The sequence below is a fragment of the Pseudophryne corroboree genome, unplaced genomic scaffold (assembly GCF_028390025.1).
Source record: "Pseudophryne corroboree isolate aPseCor3 unplaced genomic scaffold, aPseCor3.hap2 scaffold_1655, whole genome shotgun sequence".
NCBI lineage: Eukaryota > Metazoa > Chordata > Amphibia > Anura > Myobatrachidae > Pseudophryne > Pseudophryne corroboree.
The window spans coordinates 62,112-88,720 of NW_026968291.1; the positions used below are offsets into that span (position 1 = coordinate 62,112).

General features: G+C 44.3%; 19 non-coding genes and 1 pseudogene across 19 annotated transcripts; 5 read left to right on the forward strand and 15 right to left on the reverse strand.

The window, feature by feature from the left end:
- Positions 1-568: 568 nt before the first annotated feature.
- LOC135001568 (U1 spliceosomal RNA) lies at positions 569-731 on the reverse strand. The gene has a single exon (XR_010202966.1). It is a non-coding gene; the product is annotated as a U1 spliceosomal RNA (small nuclear RNA).
- Positions 732-883: 152 nt separating this feature from the next.
- On the reverse strand, positions 884-1,047 carry LOC135001578 (U1 spliceosomal RNA). The gene has a single exon (XR_010202976.1). It is a non-coding gene; the product is annotated as a U1 spliceosomal RNA (small nuclear RNA).
- Positions 1,048-3,766: 2,719 nt separating this feature from the next.
- LOC135001541 (U1 spliceosomal RNA) lies at positions 3,767-3,930 on the reverse strand. The gene has a single exon (XR_010202943.1). It is a non-coding gene; the product is annotated as a U1 spliceosomal RNA (small nuclear RNA).
- Positions 3,931-4,621: 691 nt separating this feature from the next.
- Positions 4,622-4,763, reverse strand: LOC135001582 (U1 spliceosomal RNA; annotated as a pseudogene).
- A 152-nt stretch (positions 4,764-4,915) lies between these two features.
- LOC135001551 (U1 spliceosomal RNA) lies at positions 4,916-5,079 on the reverse strand. The gene has a single exon (XR_010202951.1). It is a non-coding gene; the product is annotated as a U1 spliceosomal RNA (small nuclear RNA).
- A 614-nt stretch (positions 5,080-5,693) lies between these two features.
- LOC135001577 (U1 spliceosomal RNA) lies at positions 5,694-5,856 on the reverse strand. The gene has a single exon (XR_010202975.1). It is a non-coding gene; the product is annotated as a U1 spliceosomal RNA (small nuclear RNA).
- A 152-nt stretch (positions 5,857-6,008) lies between these two features.
- LOC135001563 (U1 spliceosomal RNA) lies at positions 6,009-6,172 on the reverse strand. Its single transcript, XR_010202962.1, has one exon. It is a non-coding gene; the product is annotated as a U1 spliceosomal RNA (small nuclear RNA).
- A 670-nt stretch (positions 6,173-6,842) lies between these two features.
- On the reverse strand, positions 6,843-7,005 carry LOC135001585 (U1 spliceosomal RNA). The gene has a single exon (XR_010202982.1). It is a non-coding gene; the product is annotated as a U1 spliceosomal RNA (small nuclear RNA).
- A 152-nt stretch (positions 7,006-7,157) lies between these two features.
- Positions 7,158-7,321, reverse strand: LOC135001564 (U1 spliceosomal RNA). The gene has a single exon (XR_010202963.1). It is a non-coding gene; the product is annotated as a U1 spliceosomal RNA (small nuclear RNA).
- Positions 7,322-7,992: 671 nt separating this feature from the next.
- LOC135001583 (U1 spliceosomal RNA) lies at positions 7,993-8,155 on the reverse strand. The gene has a single exon (XR_010202980.1). It is a non-coding gene; the product is annotated as a U1 spliceosomal RNA (small nuclear RNA).
- Positions 8,156-8,307: 152 nt separating this feature from the next.
- Positions 8,308-8,471, reverse strand: LOC135001548 (U1 spliceosomal RNA). Its single transcript, XR_010202949.1, has one exon. It is a non-coding gene; the product is annotated as a U1 spliceosomal RNA (small nuclear RNA).
- A 671-nt stretch (positions 8,472-9,142) lies between these two features.
- On the reverse strand, positions 9,143-9,305 carry LOC135001579 (U1 spliceosomal RNA). Its single transcript, XR_010202977.1, has one exon. It is a non-coding gene; the product is annotated as a U1 spliceosomal RNA (small nuclear RNA).
- Positions 9,306-9,457: 152 nt separating this feature from the next.
- Positions 9,458-9,621, reverse strand: LOC135001553 (U1 spliceosomal RNA). The gene has a single exon (XR_010202953.1). It is a non-coding gene; the product is annotated as a U1 spliceosomal RNA (small nuclear RNA).
- A 671-nt stretch (positions 9,622-10,292) lies between these two features.
- LOC135001591 (U1 spliceosomal RNA) lies at positions 10,293-10,449 on the reverse strand. The gene has a single exon (XR_010202985.1). It is a non-coding gene; the product is annotated as a U1 spliceosomal RNA (small nuclear RNA).
- A 129-nt stretch (positions 10,450-10,578) lies between these two features.
- On the forward strand, positions 10,579-10,694 carry LOC135001593 (U5 spliceosomal RNA). Its single transcript, XR_010202987.1, has one exon. It is a non-coding gene; the product is annotated as a U5 spliceosomal RNA (small nuclear RNA).
- Positions 10,695-10,847: 153 nt separating this feature from the next.
- LOC135001594 (U5 spliceosomal RNA) lies at positions 10,848-10,963 on the forward strand. Its single transcript, XR_010202988.1, has one exon. It is a non-coding gene; the product is annotated as a U5 spliceosomal RNA (small nuclear RNA).
- A 286-nt stretch (positions 10,964-11,249) lies between these two features.
- LOC135001595 (U5 spliceosomal RNA) lies at positions 11,250-11,365 on the forward strand. The gene has a single exon (XR_010202989.1). It is a non-coding gene; the product is annotated as a U5 spliceosomal RNA (small nuclear RNA).
- Positions 11,366-11,639: 274 nt separating this feature from the next.
- Positions 11,640-11,755, forward strand: LOC135001592 (U5 spliceosomal RNA). Its single transcript, XR_010202986.1, has one exon. It is a non-coding gene; the product is annotated as a U5 spliceosomal RNA (small nuclear RNA).
- A 275-nt stretch (positions 11,756-12,030) lies between these two features.
- LOC135001542 (U5 spliceosomal RNA) lies at positions 12,031-12,146 on the forward strand. Its single transcript, XR_010202944.1, has one exon. It is a non-coding gene; the product is annotated as a U5 spliceosomal RNA (small nuclear RNA).
- Positions 12,147-17,502: 5,356 nt separating this feature from the next.
- On the reverse strand, positions 17,503-17,576 carry TRNAN-AUU (transfer RNA asparagine (anticodon AUU)). The gene has a single exon. It is a non-coding gene; the product is annotated as a tRNA-Asn (tRNA).
- Between the last annotated feature and the right edge of the window lie 9,033 nt (positions 17,577-26,609).

Here is a 26,609-nt window from a genome sequence, read left to right on the forward strand (position 1 = left end):
GCAGGGAGAACACATATTTTCAGATGAACATGGGAGGGCAGAAGGCTGCCTAATACTGAAGCACCCCCAAACAACAAACCAAATGCAACAACTAGTGCAAGCATTCCTGGGGGAAGTTCTGCAGAAGACGGATTTGCATACGGTGATGTCATCCAAGCAGTGGGTCAAAGTTGGCTTCAACCCTCATCTGCATATGAAAAGAGAAAATGGGCGTGCAGGGCATGGCGGCCTTTTGCGGTGCTTGGATGACCCCTAGTTCGCATTAAACACCTCCACCCTCCTTTGGTGTGGGGCTCATGTTGGCCATGCCCCATCCCCTGAAGCATTCAAGCTGATTTCTTGCAGCAGCTGGGCACTGTAACAGCTCCAGAGCTGCTCTGTAAGGCAAGTAAAAGGGTGTGGGCCCTGCATCACTTCCTGTAGTTTGCATTGTGCATTGGAAGGCACAAAGTAAGCAGACTGGAGGAGAAGTCAGGATAGTGCACAAGGGTATAGAAGGGAGCGGCTGAAGAAAAGAGAAGTGGAAACAGACAGCAAACTAGGCTGGAGATAGACCTGAGACAAAGAGATCTGAATTATACGAGAGCCGACCAGGGGAAACACAAATTATGCAGTCAAGTTTCCCACTTTTGGGGAAATCGCAGGGGCAGCACACCCAGAGTGCAATGGGTGAGCCTTGCCCTGGGAGAAACACCTTCATGATCATAGTATCTCACCTGGCAGGTAAGTAGGAGTTGGGCTAGAGCTGGGGAGGGTCGCTGCTCGGGTTCCCCCCTGTGAAGTGAAGGAGATCCAACTGAGGCAGCACCAGGGAACTCTCGAAAGAAGAACAAGGCTAGAGGAAGATCTGAGACAAAGAAATCTGACTTTTACCAGAGCTGACCAGAGGAAAGCACAAACACAGTCCCCCACTACCACAAATAATGCAGTCGAGTTTCCCACATTTGGGAAAATCACAGGGGTCAGCATACCCAGAATGCAATGAATGAACCTCACCCTGGGAGAACAATCTTCATGACCATGGTATCTCCTATGCAAAATAAGTATGATTTGGGATAGGGCTGGTGAGGGCCACTGCTCAGGCACATCTCTGTCAAGTAAAGGAGATTCAACTGAGGCAGCACAAGGGAACTCTCATCTGGGGACAACAACTGCAGGGAGACCACATCTTTTCAGATGAACATGGGAGGGCGGAAGGCTGCCTAATACTGAAGCACCATCAAATATCAAACCATATGCAACAACTAGTACAAGCACTCTTGGGGGAAGGTCTGCAGCAGACGGATTTGCATATGGTGATGTTATCCAAGCAGTGGGCCAAAGTTGACTGGAACCCTCATCTGCATATGAAAAGAGAAAAGGGGCATGCAGGGCATGGCGGCCTTTTGCAGTGCTTGGATGACCCCTAGTTCGCATTAAACACCCCCACCCTCCTTTGGTGTGGGGCTCATGTTGGCCATGCCCCATCCCCTGAAGCATTCAAGCTGATTTCTTGCAGCAGCTGGGCACTGTAACAGCTCCAGAGCTGTTCTGTAAGGCAAGTAAAAGAGTGTGGGCCCTGCAGCACCACCTGTTGTTCGCATTGTGCGTTGGAAGGCACAAATTAAGCAGACGGGAGGAGAAGTCAGGATAGTGCGCAAGGGCATTCTTTTCTCTTAGTCAGGGGGCAAGGCTTCAAAATGGGGTCTGCAACGGAGGAGACACAGGGGGCGTGGTCACAGCAGCTTTTCTCTACAGTCTGCACCAGCAGGAGCCTACACCATTTTTTATGATCACGCTGAACTGCAGTGCGACTGCAATTACAGCATGGTCAAGAAGGGAGGCGTCATGCTGGGTGGCCATGCCCTGTCACTGTGCAGGAGCCAGCACCGCTCACACACTAGTCCCCGGGTGCAGCCCCCAACCCCCGGGACTCCCGGAGCAACAAAATGTAGATTCAGGCCACCAGGCCACGCCCCTACCTATGAAACCATGCCTCCTTTTTACCATTGCGCTGTTTATCTGCGCGCACTGCATTACAATCTCCCTCGCCACCTCTCTGGGTCTCACCAGTGATAGTGACACCTCTGCCATGCTTGTAGCAGCTGGTCCTAAGATCTACGCCTCAAGCCCTGAGTGTTTGCCCTTGTGACTTGTTGATCATCATAGCGAAGCAGATGCTTACAGAAAACTGCAGGGGCTTAGACTGAAAATAAAAAAATTGATGGGTATAAGGTAGAGAGGAGCGGGTTCGGTTCTCCGAGAACCGAATTCCCCACGAACTCCACGTGGTTAACACTGGTCCGAGGCAGGCTCGGTTGTTCCCGCCTGACTCGGAAAACCTGAACAAGGGAAAATGTCATCATCCCGCTGTCGGATTCTCGCGAGATTCGGATTCCATATAAAGAGCTGCGCGTTGCTGCCATTTTTACTCGTGCATTGAAGAGAGAGCGGAGAGGACGTGGCTATGTTCTCTCAGTGGAAATCTCAATATCAGTGCTCAGTATCAGTGGTTACTTATTGCTGCTCAGTAATACTAGTAGTGTGTCTCTCCTGCTCAGTGTCAGTTCTCAGTAGTATCCTCATCAGTGCTCAGTATCACTGCTCATTGTCTTGTGCTGCATTGTGGTGCTCAGCATACTACAGTACATTACTAATAGTCCAGTGCTGCATCTTGCTGCTCAGTGTCAGTTCTAGTATCCTCATCAGTGCTCACTATCACTGCTCATTGCATTGTGGTGTTCTGTATACTACAGTAACATAGTAATATAGTATATATAGAGGAGCGGGTTCGGTTCTCCGAGAACCGAATTCCCGACGAACTCCACGTGGTTTACACTGGTCCGAGGCAGGCTCGGTTGTTCCCGCCTGACTCGGAAAACCTGAACAAGGGAAAATGTCATCATCCCGCTGTCGGATTCTCGCGAGATTCGGATTCCATATAAAGAGCTGCGCGTTGCCGCCATTTTTACTCGTGCTTTGAAGAGAGAGCGGAGAGGACGTGGCTATGTTCTCTCAGTGGAAATCTCCATATCAGTGCTCAGTATCAGTGGTTACTTATTGCTGCTCAGTAATACTAGTAGTGTGTCTCTCCTGCTCAGTGTCAGTTCTCAGTAGTATCCTCATCAGTGCTCAGTATCACTGCTCATTGTCTTGTGCTGCATTGTGGTGCTCAGCATACTACAGTACATTACTAATAGTCCAGTGCTGCATCTTGCTGCTCAGTGTCAGTTTTAGTATCCTCATCAGTGCTCACTATCACTGCTCATTACATTGTGGTGTTCTGTATACTACAGTAACATAGTAATATAGTAACATATAGTAACATAGTTTTTGAGGTTGAATAGAGGCAAATTGCCCATCGTGTTCAACCTGTTTTAAGTTGTGATGATTCTACATACTTGCTGAATAATGTTTTATGACTAGTTAGCTACTATAACTCATGTTACCCCCGGATTAACCATGTTGATATTTTAAGTATTATAACCTTGGATAGCTTTTTCATTCAGAAATGTATCCATTCCTTTTTTAAATCCAATTACAGAGTCCGCCATTACCACCTTCCCTGGCAGGGAATTCCACATCCTGATTGCCCTAACAGTGAAGATCATAGTATCTCACCTGGCAGGTAAGTAGGAGTTGGGCTAGAGCTGTGGAGGATTGCTGCTCGGGCACCCCCTGTCAAGTGAAGGAGATCCAACTGAGGCAGCACAAGGGAACTCTCGAAAGAAGAACAAGGCTAGAGGAAGATCTGAGACAAAGAAATCTGACTTTTACCAGAGCTGACCAGAGGAAAGCACAAACACAGTCCCCCACTACCACAAATAATGCAGTCGAGTTTCCCACATTTGGGGAAATCGCAGGGGTCAGCATACCCAGAATGCAATGAATGAACCTCACCCTGGGAGAACAATCTTCATGACCATGGTATCTCCTATGCAAAATAAGTATGATTTGGGATAGGGCTGGGGAGGGCCGCTGCTCAGGCACATCTCTGTCAAGTAAAGGAGATTCAACTGAGGCAGCACAAGGGAACTCTCATCTGGGGACAACAACTGCAGGGAGAACACATATTTTCAGATGAACATGGGAGGGCAGAAGGCTGCCTAATACTGAAGCACCCCCAAAAAACAAACCAAATGCAACTACTAGTGCAAGCATTCCTTGGGGAAGGCCTGCAGCAGATGGATTTGCATATGGTGATGTCATCCAAGCAGTGGGTCAAAGTTGGCTTCAACCCTCGTCTGCATATGAAAATAAAAAAGGGGTGTGCAGGGCATGGCGGCCTTTTGCGGCGCTTGGATGACCCCTAGTTCGCATTAAACACCTCCACCCTCCTTCGGTGTGGGGCTCATGTTGGCTATGCCCAAGCCCCTGAAGCATTCAAGCTGATTTCTTGCAGCAGCTGGGCACTGTAACAGCTCCAGAGCTGCTCTGTAAAGCAAGTAAAAGGGTGTGGGCCCTGCAGCACTACCTGTATTTTGCATTGTGCGTTGGAAGGCACAAAGTAAGCAGACGGGGAAGTCAGGATAGTGCACAAGGGCATAGAAGGGAGCGGCTCAAGAAAAGAGAAGTGGAAACAGGCAGCAAACTAGGCTGGAGAGGGACCTGAGACAAAGAGATATAAATTATATGAGAGCCGACCAGGGGAAACACAAATTATGCAGTCAAGTGTCCCACATTTGGGGAAATCGCAGGAGCAGCACACCCAGAGTGCAATGGGTGAGCCTTGCCCTGGGAGAAGCACCTTCATGATCATAGTATCTCACCTGGCAGGTAAGTAGGAGTTGGGCTAGAGCTGGGGAGGGTTGCTGCTCGGGTACCCCCCTGTCAAGTGAAGGAGATCCAACTGAGGCAGCACAAGGGAACTCTCGAAAGAAGAACAAGGCTAGAGGAAAATCTGAGACAAAGAAATCTGACTTTTACCAGAGCTGACCAGAGGAAAGCACAAACACAGTCCCCCACCTCCACAAATAATGCAGTCGAGTTTCCCACATTTGGGGAAATCACAGGGGTCAGCATACCCAAAATGCAATGAATGAACCTCACCCTCGGAGAACAATCTTCATGACCATGGTATCTCCTATGCAAAATAAGTATGATTTGGGATAGGGCTGGGGAGGGCCGCTGCTCAGGCACATCTCTGTCAAGTAAAGGAGATTCAACTGAGGCAGCACAAGGGAACTCCCATCTGGGGACAACAACTGCAGGGAGAACACATATTTTCAGATGAACATGGGAGGGCAGAAGGCTGCCTAATACTGAAGCACCCCCAAACAACAAACCAAATGCAACAACTAGTACAAGCATTCCTGAGGGAAGTTCTGCAGAAGACGGATTTGCATACGGTGATGTCATCCAAGCAGTGGGCCAAAGTTGGCTGGAACCCTCATCTGCATATGAAAAGAGAAAAGGGGTATGCAGGGCATGGCGGCCTTTTGCGGCGTTGGATGACCCTTAGTTCGCATTAAACACCCCCACCCTCCTTCGGTGTGGGGCTCATGTTGGCTATGCCCCAGCCCCTGAAGCATTCAAGCTGATTTCTTGCAGCAGCTTTGCACTGTAACAGCTCCAGAGCTGCTCTGTACGGCAAGTAAAAGGGTGTGGGCCCTGCAGCACTACCTGTAGTTTGCATTGTGCATTGGAAGGCACTTAAGAAAAGAGAAGTGGAAACAGACAGCAAACTAGGCTGGAGAGAGACCTGAGACAAAGAGATCTGAAGTATACGAGAGCCGACCAGGGGAAACACAAATTATGCAGTCAAGTTTCCCACATTTGGGGAAATCGCAGGAGCAGCACACCCAGAGTGCAATGGGTGAGCCTTGCCCTGGGAGAAGCACCTACGTGATCATAGTATCTCACCTGGCAGGTAAGTAGGAGTTGGGCTAGAACTGGGGAGGGTCGCTGCTCGGGTACCCCCCTGTCAAGTGAAGGAGATCCAACTGAGGCAGCACAAGGGAATTCTCGAAAGAAGAACAAGGCTAGAGGAAGATCTGAGACAAAGAAATCTGACTTTTACCAGAGCTGACCAGAGGAAAACACAAACACAGTCCCCCACTACCACAAATAATGCTGTCGAGTTTCCCACATTTGGGGAAATCACAGGGGTCAGCATACCCAGAATGCAATGAATGAACCTCACACTGGGAGAATAATCTTCATGACCATGGTATCTCCTATGCAAAATAAGTATGATTTGGGATAGGGCTGGGGAGGGCCGCTGCTCAGGCACATCTCTGTCAATTAAAGGAGATTCAACTGAGGCAGCATAAGGGAACTCTCACTGGGGACAACAACTGCAGGGAGAACACATATTTTCAGATGAACATGGGAGGGCAGAAGGCTGCCTAATACTGAAGCACCCCCAAACAACAAACCAAATGCAACAACTAGTGCAAGCATTCCTGGGGGAAGGCCTGCAGCAGATGGATTTGCATATGGTGATGTCATCCAAGCAGTGGGTCAAAGTTGGCTTCAACCCTTGTCTGCATATGAAAAGAGAAAAGGGGCGTGCAGGGCATGGCGGCCTTTTGCGGCGCTTGGATGACCCCTAGTTCGCATTAAACACCTCCACCCTCCTTCGGTGTGGGGCTCATGTTGGCTATGCCCCAGCCCCTGAAGCATTCAAGCTGATTTCTTGCAGTAGCTGGGCACTGTAACAGCTCCAGAGCTGCTCTGTACGGCAAGTAAAAGGGTGTGGGCCCTGCAGCACTACCTGTAGTTTGCATTGTGCATTGGAAGGCACAAAGTAAGCAGACGGGAGAAGTAAGGATAGTGCGCAAGGCCATAGAATGGAGCGGCTTAAGAAAAGAGAAGTGGAAACAGACAGCAAACTAGGCTGGAGAGAGACCTGAGACAAAGAGATCTGAATTATACGAGAGCCGACCAGGGGAAACACAAATTATGCAGTCAAGTTTCCCACATTTGGGGAAATCGCAGGAGCAGCACACCCAGAGTTCAATGGCTGAGCCTTGCCCTGGGAGAAGCACCTACGTGATCATAGTATCTCACCTGGCAGGTAAGTAGGAGTTGGGCTAGAGCTGGGGAGGGTCGCTGCTCGGGTACCCCCCTGTCAAGTGAAGGAGATCCAACTGAGGCAGCACAAGGGAATTCTCGAAAGGAGAACAAGGCTAGAGGAAGATCTGAGACAAAGAAATCTGACTTTTACCAGAGCTGACCAGAGGAAAACACAAACACAGTCCCCCACTACCACAAATAATGCTGTCGAGTTTCCCACATTTGGGGAAATCACAGGGGTCAGCATACCCAGAATGCAATGAATGAACCTCACACTGGGAGAATAATCTTCATGACCATGGTATCTCCTATGCAAAATAAGTATGATTTGGGATAGGGCTGGGGAGGGCCGCTGCTCAGGCACATCTCTGTCAAGTAAAGGAGATTCAACTGAGGCAGCATAAGGGAACTCTCATCTGGGGACAACAACTGCAGGGAGAACACATATTTTCAGATGAACATGGGAGGGCAGAAGGCTGCCTAATACTGAAGCACCCCCAAACAACAAACCAAATGCAACAACTAGTGCAAGCATTCCTGGGGGAAGGCCTGCAGCAGATGGATTTGCATATGGTGATGTCATCCAAGCAGTGGGTCAAAGTTGGCTTCAACCCTCGTCTGCATATGAAAAGAGAAAAGGGGCGTGCAGGGCATGGCGGCCTTTTGCGGCGCTTGGATGACCCCTAGTTCGCATTAAACACCTCCATTCTCCTTCGGTGTGGGGCTCATGTTGGCTATGCCCCAGCCCCTGAAGCATTCAAGCTGGTTTCTTGCAGTAGCTGGGCACTGTAACAGCTCCAGAGCTGCTCTGTACGGCAAGTAAAAGGGTGTGGGCCCTGCAGCACTACCTGTAGTTTGCATTGTGTATTGGAAGGCACAAAGTAAGCAGACGGGAGAAGTAAGGATAGTGCGCAAGGCCATAGAATGGAGCGGCTTAAGAAAAGAGAAGTGGAAACAGACAGCAAACTAGGCTGGAGAGAGACCTGAGACAAAGAGATCTGAATTATACGAGAGCCGACCAGGGGAAACACAAATTATGCAGTCAAGTTTCCCACATTTGGGGAAATCGCAGGGGCAGCACATCCAGAGTGCAATGGGTGAGCCTTGCCCTGGGAGAAGCACCTTCATGATTATAGTATCTCACCTGGCAGGTAAGTAGAAGTTGGGCTAGAGCTGGGGAGGGTCGCTGCTCGGGCACACCCCTGTCAAGTGAAGGAGATCCAACTGAGGCAGCACAAGGGAACTCTCGAAAGAAGAACAAGGCTAGAGGAAGATCTGAAACAAATAAATCTGACTTTTACCAGAGCTGACCAGAGGAAAGCACAAACACAGTCCCCCACTACCACAAATAATGCAGTTGAGTTTCCCACATTTGGGGAAATCACAGGGGTCAGCATACCCAGAATGCAATGAATGAACCTTACCCTGGGAGAACAATCTTCAAGACCATGGTCTCTCCTATGCAAAATAAGTATGATTTGGGATAGGGCTGGGGAGGGCCGCTGCTCAGGCGCATCTCTGTCAAGTAAAGGAGATTCAACTGAGGCAGCACAAGGGAACTCTCATCTGGGGACAACAACTGCAGGGAGAACACATATTTTCAGATGAACATGGGAGGGCAGAAGGCTGCCTAATACTGAAGCACCCCCAAACAACAAACCAAATGCAACAACTAGTGCAAGCATTCCTGGGGGAAGGCCTGCAGCAGATGGATTTGCATATGGTGATGCCATCCAAGCAGTGGGTCAAAGTTGGCTTCAACCCTCGTCTGCATATGAAAAGAGAAAAGGGGCGTGCAGGGCATGGCGGCCTTTTGCGGCGCTTGGCTGACCCCTAGTTTGCATTACACACCTCCACCCTCCTTCGGTGTGGGGCTCATGTTGGCTATGCCCCAGCCCCTGAAGCATTCAAGCTGATTTCTTGCAGCAGCTGGGCACTGTAACTGCTCCAGAGCTGCTCTGTACGGCAAGTAAAAGGGTGTGGGCCCTGCAGCACTACCTGTAGTTTGCATTGTGCGTTGGAAGGCACGAAGTAAGCAGACGGGAGAAGTCAGGATAGTGCGCAAGGGCATAGAAGGGAGCGGCTCAAGAAAAGAGAAGTGGAAACAGACAGCAAACTAGGCTGGAGAGAGACCTGAGACAAAGAGATCTGAATTATACGAGAGCCGACCAAGGGAAACACAAATTATGCAGTCAAGTTTCCCACATTTGGGGAAATCGCAGGGGCAGCACAACCAGAGTGCAATGGGTGAGCCTTGCCCTGGGAGAAGCACCTTCATGATCATAGTATCTCACCTGGCAGGTAAGTAGGAGTTGGGCTAGAGCTGGGGAGGGTCGCTGCTCGGGTACCCCCCTGTCAAGTGAAAGAGATCCAACTGAGGCAGCACAAGGGAACTCTCGAAAGAAGAACAAGGCTAGAGGAAGATCTGAGATAAAGAAATCTGATTTTTACCAGAGCTGACCAGAGGAAAGCACAAACACAGTCCCCCACTACCACAAATAATGCAGTCGAGTTTCCCACATTTGGGGAAATCACAGGGGTCAGCATACCCAGAATGCAATGAATGAACCTCACACTGGGAGAACAATCTTCATGACCATGGTATCGCCTATGCAAAATAAGTATGATTTGGGATAGGGCTGGGGAGGGCCGCTGCTCAGGCACATCTCTGTCAAGTAAAGGAGATTCAACTGAGGCAGCACAAGGGAACTCTCATCTGGGGACAACAACTGCAGGGAGAACACATATTTTCAGATGAACATGGGAGGGCAGAAGGCTGCCTAATACTGAAGCACCCCCAAACAACAAACCAAATGCAACAACTAGTGCAAGCATTCCTGGGGGAAGGCCTGCAGCAGATGGATTTGCATATGGTGATGTCATCCAAACAGTGGGTCAAAGTTGGCTTCAACCCTCGTCTGCATATGAAAAGAGACAAGGGGCGTGCAGGGCATGGCGGCCTTTTGCGGCGCTTGGATGACCCCTAGTTCGCATTACACACCTCCACCCTCCTTCGGTGTGGGGCTCATGTTGGCTATGCCCCAGCCCCTGAAGCATTCAAGCTGATTTCTTGCAGCAGCTGGGCACTGTAACTGCTCCAGAGACGCTCTGTAAGGCAAGTAAAAGGGTGTGGGCCCTGCAGCACTACCTGTAGTTTGCATTGTGCGTTGGAAGGCACGAAGTAAGCAGACGGGAGAAGTCAGGATAGTGCGCAAGGGCATAGAAGGGAGCGGCTCAAGAAAAGAGAAGTGGAAACAGACAGCAAACTAGGCTGGAGAGAGACCTGAGACAAAGAGATCTGAATTATACGAGAGCCGACCAGGGGAAACACAAATTATGCAGTCAAGTTTCCCACATTTGGGGAAATCGCAGAAGCAGCACACCCAGAGTGCAATGGGTTGCCTTGGGAGAAGCACCTTCATGATCATAGTATCTCACCTGGCAGGTAAGTAGGAGTTGGGCTAGAGCTGGGGAGGGTCGCTGCTCGAGCATCCCCCTGTCAAGTAAAGGAGATTCAACTGAGTCAGCACAAAGGAACTCTCATCTGGGGAGAACACATATTTTCAGATAAAAATCTTGGTCATGCTCTGGTTTCTCTTCAGAACGAACAAATCTTTCGCCTTTTACTAAAGATTTCCGTGGAGAGGAGCAAAACCGAGTTTTATCTCAATTTTTGCATGCCCCATCTTTTTGGGGTTTCTTTTATCGGTTTAAAGATAGAATGAGTGTGCTTTAATGTAAGCTCATTTGCATAGAAATGACAGTAAATGTTTGTTTCTTTTCAAACAGAACTTTCTTGACCATGCTACTTGATTGAAAGATCTGGGAGCACATGGAATACAGTACAAACCATGCTCTGGTTTCTCTTCAGAACGAACAAATCTTTCGCCTTTTACTAAAGATTTCTGTGGAGAGGAGCAAAACTGAGCTTTATCTCAATTTTTGCATGCCCCATATTATTGGGGTTTCTTTTATCAGATTAAAGACAGAACGAGTGTGCTTTCTTGTTAGCTTTAATGTAAGTTTATTTGCATAACAATGACAATAAATGTCTGTTTCTTTTCAAGCAGAACTTTCTTGACCATACTAATTGCTTGAAAGATCTGGGAGCACATGGAAAAGAGTACAAACCATGCTTATAGCAAGGGGAAGTCTGGTGAGAAATCTGCTTTCTTTCTTTCAAATTGGGTGCTCATTTTGAGCTGAATGAGGACTGCTGGCATGGCACTCAGGCGACAGGTGGAATCTTAGTCATGCTCTGGTTTCTCTTCAGAACGAACAAATCTTTCGCCTTTTATTAAAGATTTCCGTGGAGAGGAGCAAAACTGAGTTTTATCTCAATTTTTGCATGCCCCGTCTTATTGGGGTTTCTTTTATCAGTTTAAAGATAGAACGAGTGTGCTTTAATGTAAGCTCATTTGCATAGAAATGACAGTAAATGTTTGTTTCTTTTCAAACAGAACTTTCTTGACTATACTAATTGCTTGAAAGATCTGGGAGCACATGGAAAAGAGTACAAACCATGTTTATAGCAAGGGGAAGCCTGGTGAGAAATCTGCTTTCTTTCTTTCAAATTGGGTGCTCACTTTGAGCTGAATGAGGACTGCTGGCATGGCACTCAGGCGACAGGTAGAATCTCGGTCATGCTCTGGTTTCTCTTCAGAACGAACAAATCTTTCGCCTTTTACTAAAGATTTCCGTGGAGAGGAGCAAAACTGAGTTTTATCTCAATTTTTGCATGCCCCATCTTATTGGGGTTTTATTTTATCGGTTTAAAGATAGAACGAGTGTGCTTTAATGTAAGCTCATTTGCATAGAAATGACAGTAAATGTTTGTTTCTTTTCAAACAGAACTTTCTTGACCACACTAATTGTTTGAAAGATCTGGGAGCACATGGAAAAGAGTACAAACCATGTTTATAGCAAGGGGAAGCCTGGTGAGAAATCTGCTTTCTTTCATTCAAATTGGGTGCTCACTTTGAGCTGAATGAGAACTGCTGGCATGGCACTCAGGCGACAGGTGGAATCTTGGTCATGCTCTGGTTTCTCTTCAGAACTAACAAATATTTCGCCTTTTATTAAAGATTTCCGTGGAGAGGAGCAAAACTGAGTTTTATCTCAATTTTTGCATGCCCCATATTATTGGGGTTTCTTTTATCAGTTTAAAGACAGAACGAGTGTGCTTTCTTGTTAGCTTTAATGTAAGTTTATTTGCATAACAATGACAGTAAATGTTTGTTTCTTTTCAAACAGAACTTTCATGACCATGCTACTTGCTTGAAAGATCTGGGAGCACATGGAAAACAGTACAAACCATGCAGTATCACAAGAGCCTTTATTTGATCTTTCATGAAGATAGAGCAGAATTGAGGACACGTCAACAATTTCTGCCAAAGGTGGTTCATCTTTCCACATGGTGTCTTTGGCCACTGACACCTTCGTTGAGTCAAAGTCTCTGGCTGTGGTCAGAACTTTGAAAATTTATGTCACCAGAACGGTTCAGATTAGGAAAACAGAGGCTATGTTTGTCCTGTATGCTCCCAACAGGATTGGGTGTCCTGCTTCCATGCAGACCATTATGCGCTGGATCTGTGGTAAGATTCAGCATGCTCATTCCACGGCAGGATTGCCGTTACTGAATTAGGTGAAGACCCATTCTACTAGAAAGGTGGGTTCATCCTGGGCAGCTGGTCGGGGAGTCTCGGCATTGCAACTTTGCAGAGCAGCTATTTAGTAAACACTTTTGCTAAGTTTTACAAGTTTGATACCTTGGCTGATGATAACCTCAAGTTGGGTCATTCGGTGCTGCAGAGTCGTACGCACTCTCCCACCCGTTCAAGAGCTTTGGTATAACCCCATGGTTCTTAATGTGACCCCAGCATCCTCTAGGTCGTATGAGAAAATAGGATTTTAATACCTACCGGTAAATCCTTTTCTCTTAGTACGTAGAGGATGCTGGGCACCCGTCCCAGTCCATACTGTGTCTGCAGTTATTACTTGTGGTTATACACATGTTGTGTTACGGTTCTGGTCAGCTTTTTGCTGCAATTGTTCATGCCGTTGGCTTGTGTTCTGTTGAATGCCACGTTCTGCGGCATGCTTAAGGTGTGAGCTGGTAAGATGCTCACCTTAGTTTAACAATAAATCCTTTCCTCGAAATGTCCGTCTCCCTGGGCACAGTTCCTATAACTGGATTCTGGAGGAGGGGCAAAGAGGGAGGAGCCAGTTCACACCCTTTGAAAGTCTTAAAGTGCCCATGTCTCTTGCGGATCCCGTCTATACCCCATGGTTCTTAATGTGACCCCAGCATCCTCTATGGACTAAGAAAAAAGGATGCCCTTGTGTACTATCCTGACTTCTCCTCCCGTCTGCTTACTTTGTGCCTTCCAACGCACAATGCGAACTACAGGTGGTGCTGCAGGGCCCACACCCTTTTACTTGCCTTACAGAGCAGCTCTGGAGCTGTTACAGTGCCCAGCTGTTGCAAGAAATCAGCATGAATGCTTCAGGGGATGGGGCATGGCCAACATGAGCCCCACACCAAAGGAGGGTGGGGGTGTTTAATGCGAACTAGGGGTCATCCAAGCACTGCAAAAGGCCGCCATGCCCTGCATGCCCCTTTTCTCTTTTTATATGCAGATGAGGGTTCCAGCCAACTTTGGCCCACTGCTTGGATGACATCACCGTATGCAAATCCGTCTGCTGCAGACCTTCCCCCAGGAATGCTTGTACTAGTTGTTGGATATGGTTTGATATTTGATGGTGCTTAAGTATTAGGCAGCCTTCCGCCCTCCCATGTTCATCTGAAAAGATGTGGTCTCCCTGCAGTTGTTGTCCCCAGACGAGAGTTCCCTTGTGCTTCCTCAGTTGAATCTCCTTAACTTGACGGGGGAGGGGCTGCCCGAGCTGCCACCCTCCCCAGCCCTATCCCAACTCATACTTATTTTACATATTAGATCTCTTGATCATGAAGATTGTTCTCACAGGGTGAGGTTCATCCATTATATTTTAAAATAGGAAGGTACAAATTACATATTTGAATTGCATCTATGTGCTGGATTCAAATGCCCCCCCCCCCCCTTCCTTTCTCAATTGTGCCCGTCAGCAGCTATTCTTAGGTTGCTGCCAATGGGTGTGACACATTAATTTCTTCTGTGGGGTACACTGGACTCCACAAGGATTCACATTGGGGTGTAGAGTAGGATCTTGATCTGAGGCACCAACCGGCTCAAAGCTTTTGACTGTTCCCAAGATGCTCAGCGCATCCTCCTCTATAACCCCGCTTCCATGAACAGGGAGCTCAGTTTGTAGTTGGTGCCTTCAGTAGCAGGCCACTTAACAGGGGCCTGCCTCAGGCAGCCTATTCTTAGCTATTAATTTTGACAAGAAAAGAAGAACTTGTTTTATGATAATCTACAAGGGCTGCAGCAGGCTAGGTCTAATAGACATCTTTACTGCAGCTTCATCACTCCCAGCGGCGCTGTATACTCCCGTGCCCTGGTTGCTGGGTCACTGCAGCGGAGGCTCCGGTTTCTTCCTAAGGTCAGTCACACACACACACCGCCCTTCCGGATCACGAGGCCGCTGATAAAGGGGAGCGTGGCCGTAGGGGGTGGGCCGTGTGCGCACTGGGGTGGACACTGATTACTGGGCAGCCGCTCCACTAGCCACCAGGTACAGTTAAGGAGCACAGGTCTGGGGGTTTTTCTCCTATATTAACCCAATTTTGTACTGCCCGCAGCGCATTGTGATAGGTAATAGGGCCTGATTCAGGTTGGATTGCAATCACAATAAGCGATCCAACTGCAAAAATTGCTAAGAGCATATGCATGTGCCTGCATGCGATCGCCTCTGCCTGTCAATCGGGGCAGGGGGGGAGAGTGGGGTCAGCAACACTCCATTTCCAAGTCAGGGATGGAGCAGTGCGGGGGCAAGGCTTCAAAATGGGGTCTGCAATGGAGGAGACACAGGGGGTGTGGTCACAGCGGCTGTATGACATCACATTCAGCCGCTGTGATCACAAAAATGGTGGCGGCTTCCTGCGCGCACATACAGTCTGCACCAGCAGGAGGCTACACCATTGTTTATGATCACGCTGAACTGCAGTGCGACTGCAATTACAGCATGGTCAAGAAGGGAGGTGTCATACTGGGTGGCCATGCCCTGTCACTGTGCAGGAGCCAGCACCGCTTACACACTAGTCCCCGGGTGCAGCCCCCAACCCCCGGGACACCCGGAGCAACAAAATGTAGATTCAGGCCACCAGGCCACGCCCCTACCTATGAAATCATGCCTCCTTTTTACCATTGCGCTGCTTATTTGCACGCACTGCATTACAATCTCCCTCGCCACCTCTCTGGGTGTCACCAGTGATAGTGACACCTCTGCCATGCTTGTAGCAGCTGGTCCAAAGATCTATGCCTCAAGCCCTGAGTGTTTGCCCTTGTGACTTGTTGATCATGATAGCGAAGCAGATGCTTACAGAAAACTGCAGGGGCTTAGATTGAAAATAAAAAAAATTGATGGGTATAAGGTAGAGAGGAGCGGGTTCGGTTCTCCGAGAACCGAATTCCCCACGAACTCCACGTTGTTTACACTGGTCTGAGGCAGGCTCGGTTGTTCCCGCCTGACTCGGAAAACCTGAACAAGGGAAAATGTCATCATCCCGCTGTCGGATTCTCGCGAGATTCGGATATTATATATAGAGCTGCGCGTTGCCGCCATTTTTACTCGTGCATTGAAGAGAGAGCGGAGAGGACGTGGCTATGTTCTCTCAGTGGAAATCTCAATATCAGTGCTCAGTATCAGTGGTTACTTATTGCTGCTCAGTAATACTAGTAGTGTGTCTCTCCTGCTCAGTGTCAGTTCTCAGTAGTATCCTCATCAGTGCTCAGTATCACTGCTCATTGTCTTGTGCTGCATTGTGGTGCTCAGCATACTACAGTACATTACTAATAGTCCAGTGCTGCATCTTGCTGCTCAGTGTCAGTTCTAGTATCCTCATCAGTGCTCACTATCACTGCTCATTGCATTGTGGTGTTCTGTATACTACAGTAATATAGTAACATAGTTTTTGAGGTTGAATAGAGGCAAATTGCCCATCGTGTTCAACCTGTTTTAAGTTGTGATGATTCTACATACTTGCTGAATAATGTTTTATGACTAGTTAGCTACTATAACTCATGTTACCCCCGGATTAACCTTGTTGATATTTTAAGTATTATAACCTTGGATAGCTTTTTCATTCAGAAATGTATCCATTCCTTTTTTAAATCCAATTACAGAGTCCGCCATTACCACCTTCCCTGGCAGGGAATTCCACATCCTGATTGCCCTAACAGTTAAGAACCCTTTCCTCCATTGCGTTCTGAACTTTCCTCCAGTCGCAGCGAGTGACCACGTGTTCTTTTAATAAATAATTCCTCTGATAACTCTTTGTTATGTATCTTTACATATTTGAAGATATTAATAATATCTCCTCTTAGGCACCTCTTTTCTAGTGTATACATATTCAGCCTAGTAAGTCTTTCCTTATAGTCCAGTACTTTTAGGCCTTTAATCAATTTAGTCTTCAGGATCTCTCGGACTTCCATGAGCAGCAGAGTAGTGCAATGGAAGGATGCTAGGCCCATAACCCAGAGGTCGATTGATCGAAACTATCCTCTGCTATGTGCATTTTTTTTTTATAATTAAAGTAATCAAAAACTGGGATTGATATTTTGGCTCTTTTATTTTTACTTAAAGTACAATAACTTTTATCATTTTAATTTGTTTTAATAGTATATTGACAGCATTGTTTTCTTTAAAAAATGCACTTAATTTTCTTTACCCTATTACTGAAATGGTAATTGACAAAAACAAACTACATTGTCACCAGAAGAGCAATGCAAAATGTACAAGTGATATATTAAAATCATCTTCCATCTTGAATTTCAATGATGCATTGGGACAACAATTTTGTGAGAAACATCTTCACCCATAAAGAAAGATTTTCTTAATTCCTTACCTGTGTGCTGATTAGATATTACCTTGTTTTCACATTAAACAGACTTCCACATGAGAAAGCAGCAAGGATGCAGTAACGTTTATGTTTCCTGGTGTCAACCTGTATTATTTCAGTAGACATTGAAATGAGGATGCATCTTGCTGCCTTTCCAATGTAGCAAGTTTAATTCAGTAATAGGTGAAAAAACATTCCTACAAAGGTGTTAATCAGAGACTTGGCTTTGTGGACACTTTTCAGAGAGCAAATTTGTTAGCATAAAAATAAAGTCAGAAAATGAAGAGCTGTTTAATCACTCAATTGGACTTTTCTGCCAGCATAATTTTTTTTTCTCTGCAACCCACTGCTAAATTGTGCTTCCTAGCTGTTTTTTATAAAATCACTTAATCAAATCTAACTCTGATTACATCAGAGAAGGCCAGGTACCCTACATCATAAGAGGGGGTTTGAAATTTTGACTTGTCTACTTAAAGATCACCAAAATCTGATCACAAGGTCAATTACATCCCTGGGTGGGATTGAACCACCAACCTTTTGGTTAATAGCCAAACATGCTAACCGATTGCACCACAGAGACACCTCGTAAAAGTTTATTCTGACAAAGGCTAATAAGCATCAATCTAGAACGTTTCCTAGAAAAACTTTAAAAAGTCAATAATCTGGAGAGTTTTTGTAAGAAACACATTGCTACTTTCCCATGATGAGTGAGTGCTTCAGGATCTCTTGCACTTACATAAGCAGCAGAGTACTGCAACGGAAGCATGCTGGGCCCATAACCCAGAGGTAGGCAGATTGAAACTATCTTCTGCTATATGCATTGTTTTTTGTTAATTAAAGTAATCCAAAACTGGGATTGATATTTTGGCTCTTTTATTTTTACTTAAAGTACAATAACTTTTACCATTTTAATTTGTTTTAATAGTATATTGACAGTATTGTTTTCTTTCAAAAATCCACTTAATTTTCTTTACCCTATTATTAAAATGGTAATTGACAAAAACAAACTACATTGTCACCAGAAGAGCAGTACAAAATGTACAAGTGATATATTAAAATCATCTTTCCACTTGAATTTCAATGATGCTTTGGTGCAACAATTTTTTGAGAAACATCTTCACCCATAAAGAAAGATTTTCTTAATTCCTTACCTGTGTGCTGATTAGATATCACCTTGTTTTCACATTAAACAGACTTCCCCATGAGGAAGCAGCAAGGATGCAGTGACGTTTATGTTTCCTGGTGTCAACCTGTATTATTTCAGTAGACATTGAAATGAGGATGCATCTTGCTGCCTTTCCAATGAAGCAAGTTTAATTCAGTAATAGGTGAAAAACCATTCCTACAAAGGTGTTAATCAGAGACTTGGCTTTGTGGACACTTTTCAGAGAGCAAATTTGTTAGCATAAACATAAAATCAGAAAATGAAGAGCTGTTTAATCACTCAATTGGACTTTTCTGCCAGCATAATTTTTTTTCTCTGCAACCCACTGCTAAATTGTGCTTCCTAGCTGTTTTTTATAAAATCACTTAATCAAATCTAACTCTGATTACATCAGAGAAGGCCAGGTACCCTACACCATAAGAGGGAGTTTGACATTTTGACTTGTCTACTTAAAGATTACCAAAATCTAATCACAAGGTCAATTACATCCATGGGTGGGATTGAACCACCAACCTTTTGGTTAATAGCCAAACATGCTAACCGATTGCACCACAGAGACACCTCGTAAAAGTATATACTGACAAAGGCTAATAAGCATTCATCTAGAACGTTTCCCAGAAAAACTTTAAAAAGTCAATAATCTGGAGAGTTTTTGTAAGAAACACATTGGTACTTTCCCATGATGAGTGAGTGCTTCAGGATCTCTTGCACTTACATGAGCAGCAAAGTACTGCAACGGAAGCATGCTGGGCCCATAACCCAGAGATAGGCAGATTGAAACTATCCTCTGCTATATGCATTGTTTTTTGTTAATTAAAGTAATCCAAAACTGGGATTGATATTTTGGCTCTTTTATTTTTACTTAAAGTACAATAACTTTTACCATTTTAATTTGTTTTAATAGTATATTGACAGTATTGTTTTCTTTCAAAAATCCACTTAATTTTCTTTACCCTATTATTAAAATGGTAATTGACAAAAACAAACTACATTGTCACCAGAAGAGCAGTACAAAATGTACAAGTGATATATTAAAATCATCTTTCCAGCTTGAAATTCAATGATGCTTTGGTACAACAATTTTGTGAGAAACATCTTCACCCATAAAGAAAGATTTTCTTAATTCCTTACCTGTGTGCTGATTAGATATCACCTTGTTTTCACATTAAACAGACTTCCCCATGAGGAAGCAGCAAGGATGCAGTGACGTTTATGTTTCCTGGTGTCAACCTGTATTATTTCAGTAGACATTGAAATGAGGATGCATCTTGCTGCCTTTCCAATGAAGCAAGTTTAATTCAGTAATAGGTGAAAAACCATTCCTACAAAGGTGTTAATCAGAGACTTGGCTTTGTGGACACTTTTCATAGAGCAAATTTGTTAGCATAAACATAAAATCAGAAAATGAAGAGCTGTTTCGTCACTCAATTGGACTTTTCTGCCAGCATAATTTTTTTTCTCTGCAACCCACTGCTAAATTGTGCTTCCTAGCTGTTTTTTTATAAAATCACTTAATCAAATCTAACTCTGATTACATCAGAGAAGGCCAGGTACCCTACACCATAAGAGGGGGTTTGAAATTTTGACTTGTCTACTTAAAGATCACCAAAATCTGATTACAAGGTCAAATACATCCCTGGGTGGGATTGAACCACCAACCTTTTGGTTAAAAGCCAAACATGCTAACCGATTGCGCCACATAGACACCTTGCAAAAGTAGATACTGACAAAGGCTAATAAGCATTCATCTAGAACGTTTCCTAGAAAAACTTTAAAAAGTCAATAATCTGGAGAATTTTTGTAAGAAACACATTGGTACTTTCCCATGATGAGTGAGTGCTTCAGGATCTCTTTCACTTACATGGGCTATTAACCAAAAGGTTGGTGGTTCAATCCCACCCAGGGATGTAATTGACCTTGTGATCAGATTTTGGTGATCTTTAAGTAGACAAGTCAAAATTTCAAACCCCCTCTTATGGTGTAGGGTACCTGGCCTTCTCTGACATAATCAGAGTTAGATTTAATTAAGTGATTTTATAAAAAACAGCTAGGAAGCACAATTTAGCAGTGGGTTGCAGAGAAAAAAATAACATTTTAAACCTACCGGTAAAATTTTTTTCTCGTAGTCCGTAGAGGATGATGGGGACTCCGTAAGGACCATGGGGGATAGACGGGCTCCGCAGCAGACATGGGCACTTTAAGAAAGACTTTAGATCTGGGTGTGCACTGGCTCCTCCCTCTATGCCCCTCCTCCATACCTCAGTTAGAGAAACTGTGCCCAGAGGAGACGGACAGTACGAGGAAAGGATTTTTGTTAATCCAAGGTCAAGATTCATACCAGCCACACCAATCACACCGTATAACTTGTGATATACTACCCAGTTAACAGTATGAAAACAACATAGCATCAGTCCAAGACCGATGAAAACTAACATATAACCCTTATGTAAGCAATAACTATATACAAGTCTTGCAGAAGTAGTCCGCACTTGGGACGGGCACCCAGCATCCTCTACGGACTACGAGAAAAAGATTTACCGGTAGGTTTAAAATCTTATTTTCTCTTACGTCCTAGAGGATGCTGGGGACTCCGTAAGGACCATGGGGATTATACCAAAGCTCCCAAACGGGCTCCTGCGGATGACTCTGCAGCACCGATTGAGCAAACAGGAGGTCCTCCTCAGCCAGGGTATCAAACTTATAGAACTTTGCAAAGGTGTTTGAACCCGACCAAGTAGCAGCTCGGCACAGCTGTAGTGCCGAGACCCCTCGGGCAGCTGCCCAAGAAGAGCCCACCTTCCTAGTGGAATGGGCCTTGACTGAATTAGGCAACGGCAATCCCGCCATAGAATGCGCCTGCTGAATCGTGTTACAGATCCAGAGAGCAATAGTCTGCTTTGAAGCAGGGGTGCCAATCTTGTTGGCTGCATACAGGACAAACAGTGCTTCTGTTTTTCTGACTCTAGCCGTTCTGGCCACGTAAATTTTCAAAGCCCTGACCACATCAAGGGACTCGGAATCCTCCAAGTCACGCGTAGCCACAGGCATCACGATAGGTTGGTTCATATGAAAGGATGAGTCCACTTTTAGCAGGAATTGAGGACGGGTCTGCAATTCCGCTCTATCCATATGGAAAACCAGATAGGGGATTTTATGTGATAAAGCTGCTAATTCCGACACTCGCCTAGCGGAAGCCAAGGCTAATAACATGACCACCTTCCAAGTGAGATATTTAAACTCCACCATTTTAAGTGGTTCAAACCATAACCTTAACACCACGTTAAGGTCCCAAGGGACCACCGGAGGTACAAAAGGAGGCTGAATATGCAGTACTCCCTTCACAAAAGTTTGTACTTACTTCAGGAAGAGAGGCCAATTCCTTTTGAAAGAAAATGGATAAGGCCAAAATCTGAACCTTAATAGAGCCTAATTTTAGGCCCAAATTCACTCCAGTTTGTAGGAAGTGAAGGAAGTGGCCCAGGTGGATTTCTTCCGTATGAGCATTCCTGGCCTCACACCAAGAAACATATTTTCGCCATATACAGTGATAATGTTTAGATGTCACGTCCTTCCTAGCCTTTATTAGCGTAGGAATGACCTCATCTGGAATACCCTTTTCCGCTAGGATCCGGCGTTCAACCGCCATGCCGTCAAACGCAGCCGCGGTAAGTCTTGGAACAGACAGGGCCCCTGTTGCAACAGGTCCTGTCTTAGAGGAAGTGGCCACGGATCTTCTGTGAGCATTTCCTGCAGATCTGGATACCAGGTCCTTCGCGGCCAATCTGAAACAATGAGAATTGTTCTTACTCCTCTTTTTCTTACTATTATCAACACCTTGGGTATGAGAGGTAGAGGAGGAAATACATAGACCGACCGGAACACCCACGGTGTCACTAGGGCGTCTACAGCTACTGCCTGAGGGTCTCTTGACCTGGTGCAATACCTCTGTAGCTTTTTGTTGAGGCGGGACGCCATCATGTCTATCTGGAACAGTCCCCACCGACTTGCAATCTGTGCGAAGACTTCCTGATGGAGTCCCCACTCTCCTGGATGTAGGTTGTGTCTGCTGAGGAAGTCTGCTTCCCAGTTGTCCACTCCCGGAATGAACACTGCTGACAGTGCGCTTACATGATTCTCCGTCCAGCGAAGAATTCTGGTGGCTTCCGCCATCGCCACTCTGCTCCTTGTGCCGCCTTGGCGGTTTACATGAACTACTGCGGTGACGTTGTCTGACTGGATCAGAACTGGTTGGTCGCGAAGTAAGGTCTCCGCTTGACATAGGGCGTTGTATATGGCCCTTAGCTCCAGGATGTTGATGTGAAGACAAGTCTCCTGACTTGACCAAAGACCTTGGAAATTTCTTCCCTGTGTGGCTGCTCCCCAAATTTGTTAGCATAAAATAAAAGCATAAAAATAAAGCCAGAAAATGAAGAGCTGTTTAATCAGTCAATTGGATTTTTTTGCCAGCATATTTCTTTTTCTCTGCAACCCACTGCTAAATTGTGCTTCCTAGCTGTTTTTATAAAATCACTGAATCAAATCTAACTCGGATTACATCAGAGAAGGCCAGGTACCCTACACCATAACAGGGGTTTTCGAAATTTTGACTTGTCTACTTAAATATCACCAAAATCTGATCACAAGGTCAATTACGTCCCTGGGTGGGATTGAACCACCAACCTTTTGATTAATAGCTGAACACACTAACCGATTGCGCCACAGAGACACTTTGCAAAAAGTACATACTGACAAAGACTAATAAGCATTCATCTAGAACGTTTCCTAGAAAAACTTTAAAAAGTCAATAATCTGGAGAGTTTTTGTAAGATGTTTCTTCCAGCAACCAATGAAGAAACACATTGGTACTTTCGCATGATGAGTGAGTGCTTCAGGATCTCTTGCACTTACATGTGCAGCAGAGTACTGCACTGGAAGCATGCTGGGCCCATAACCCAGAGGTAGGCAGATTGAAACTATCCTTTGCTATATGCATTTTTTTTTTGTTCATTAAAGTAATCCAAAACTGGGATTGATATTTTAGCTTTTATTTTTACTTAAAGTACAATAACTTTTACCATTTTAATTTGTTTTAATAGTATATTGACAGTATTGTTTTCTTTCAAAAATCCAATTAATTTTCTTTACCCGATTATTAAAATGGTAATTGACAAAAACAAACTACATTGTCACCAGAAGAGCAATACAAAATGTACAAGTGATATATTAAAATCATCTTTCCAGCTTGAATTTCAATGATGCATTGGGGCAACGATTTTGTGAGAAACATCTTCACCCTTAAATAAAGATTTTCTTAATTCCTTACCTGTGTGCTAATTAGATATCACCTTGTTTTCACATTAAACAGACTTCCACATGAGAAAGCAGCAAGGATGCAGTGGCGTTAATGTTTCCTGGTGTCAACCTGTATTATTTCAGTAGATATTGAAATGAGGATGCATCTTGCTGCCTTTCCAATGAAGCAAGTTTAATTTAGTAATAGGTGAAAAACCATCACTACAAATATGTTAATCAGATACTTGGCTTTGTGGACACTTTTCAGAGAACAAATTAGTTAGCATAAAAATAAAGCCAGAAAATGAAGAGCTGTTTAATCACTCAATTGGATTTCTCTGCCAGCATATTTCTTTTTCTCTGCAACCCACTGCTAAATTGTGCTTCCTAGCTGTTTTTATAAAATCACTGAATCAAATCTAACTCTGATTACATCAGAGAAGGCCAGGTACCCTACACCATAACAGGGGGTTTGAAATTTTGACTTGTCTACTTAAAGATCACCAAAATCTGATAACAAGGTCAATTAAGTCCCTGGGTGGGATTGAACCACCAACCTTTTGGTTAATAGCCTTACACACTAACTGATTGCGCCACAGCGACACTTTGCAAAACTATATACTGACAAAGGCTAATAAGCATTCATCTAGAACGATTCCTAGAAACATTTTAAAAAGTCAATAATGTGGAGAGTTTTTGTAAGATGTTTCTTCCATCAACCAATGAAGAAACACATTGGTACTTTCCCATGATGAGTGAGTGCTTCAGGATCTCTTGCACTTACATGTGCAGCAGAGTACTGTAATGGAAGCATGCTGGGTCCATAACCCAGAGGTAGGCAGATTGAAACTATCCTCTGCTATATGCATTTTTTTTGTTAATTAAAGTAATCCAAAACTGGGATTGATATTTTTGCTCTTTTATTTTTACTTAAAGTACAATAACTTTTACCATTTTAATTTGTTTTAATAGTATATTGACAGTATTGTTTTCTTTCAAAAATCCAATTAATTTTCTTTACCCGATTATTAAAATGGTAATTGACAAAAACAAACTACATTGTCACCAGAAGAGCAATACAAAATGTACAAGTGATATATTAAAATCATCTTTCCAGCTTGAATTTCAATGATGCATTGGGGCAACGATTTTGTGAGAAACATCTTCACCCTTAAATAAAGATTTTCTTAATTCCTTACCTGTGTGCTAATTAGATATCACCTTGTTTTCACATTAAACAGACTTCCACATGAGAAAACAGCAAAGATGCAGTGGCGTTAATGTTTCCTGGTGTCAACCTGTATTATTTCCGTACATATTGAAATGAGGATGCATCTTGCTGCCTTTCCAATGAAGCAAGTTTAATTTAGTAATAGGTGAAAAACCATCCCTACAAAGATGTTAATCAGATACTTGGCTTTGTGGACACTTTTCAGAGAACAAATTTGTTATCATAAAAATAAAGCCAGAAAATGAAGAGCTGTTTAATCACTCAATTGGATTTTTCTGCCAGCATTTTTCTTTTTCTCTGCAACCCACTGCTAAATTGTGCTTCCTAGCTGATTTTTTATAAAATCACTTAATCAAATCTAACTCTGATTACATCAGAGAAGGCCAGGTACCCTACACCATAACAGGGGTTTTCGAAATTTTGACTTGTCTACTTAAATATCACCAAAATCTGATCACAAGGTCAATTACGTCACTGGGTGGGATTGAACCACCAACCTTTTGACTAATAGCTGAACACACTAACCGATTGCGCCACAGAGACATTTGCAAAAAGTCCATACTGACAAAGACTAATAAGCATTCATCTAGAACGTTTCCTAGAAAAACTTTAAAAAGTCAATAATCTGGAGAGTTTTTGTAAGATGTTTCTTCCAGCAACCAATGAAGAAACACATTGGTACTTTCCCATGATGAGTGAGTGCTTCCAGGATCTCTTGCACTTACATGTGCAGCAGAGTACTGTAATGGAAGCATGCTGGGTCCATAACCCAGAGGTAGGCAGATTGAAACTATCCTCTGCTATATGCATTTTTTTTTTGTTAATTAAAGTAATCCAAAACTGGGATTGATATTTTTGCTCTTTTATTTTTACTTAAAGTACAATAACTTTTACCATTTTAATTTGTTTTAATAGTATATTGACAGTATTGTTTTCTTTCAAAAATCCAATTAATTTTCTTTACCCGATTATTAAAATGGTAATTGACAAAAGCAAACTACATTGTCACCAGAAGAGCAATACAAAATGTACAAGTGATATATTAAAATCATCTTTCCAGCTTGAATTTCAATGATGCATTGGGGCAACGATTTTGTGAGAAACATCTTCACCCTTAAATAAAGATTTTCTTAATTCCTTACCTGTGTGCTAATTAGATATCACCTTGTTTTCACATTAAACAGACTTCCACATGAGAAAGCAGCAAGGATGCAGTGGCGTTAATGTTTCCTGGTGTCAACCTGTATTATTTCAGTAGATATTGAAATGAGGATGCATCTTGCTGCCTTTCCAATGAAGCAAGTTTAATTTAGTAATAGGTGAAAAACCATCCCTACAAAGATGTTAATCAGATACTTGGCTTTGTGGACACTTTTCAGAGAACAAATTTGTTAGCATAAAAATAAAGCCAGAAAATGAAGAGCTGTTTAATCAGTCAATTGGATTTTTTTGCCAGCATATTTCTTTTTCTCTGCAACCCACTGCTAAATTGTGCTTCCTAGCTGTTTTTATAAAATCACTGAATCAAATCTAACTCTGATTACATCAGAGAAGGCCAGGTACCCTACACCATAACAGGGGTTTTCGAAATTTTGACTTGTCTACTTAAATATCACCAAAATCTGATCACAAGGTCAATTACGTCCCTGGGTGGGATTGAACCACCAACCTTTTGATTAATAGCTGAACACACTAACCGATTGCGCCACAGAGACACTTTGCAAAAAGTACATACTGACAAAGACTAATAAGCATTCATCTAGAACGTTTCCTAGAAAAACTTTAAAAAGTCAATAATCTGGAGAGTTTTTGTAAGATGTTTCTTCCAGCAACCAATGAAGAAACACATTGGTACTTTCGCATGATGAGTGAGTGCTTCAGGATCTCTTGCACTTACATGTGCAGCAGAGTACTGCACTGGAAGC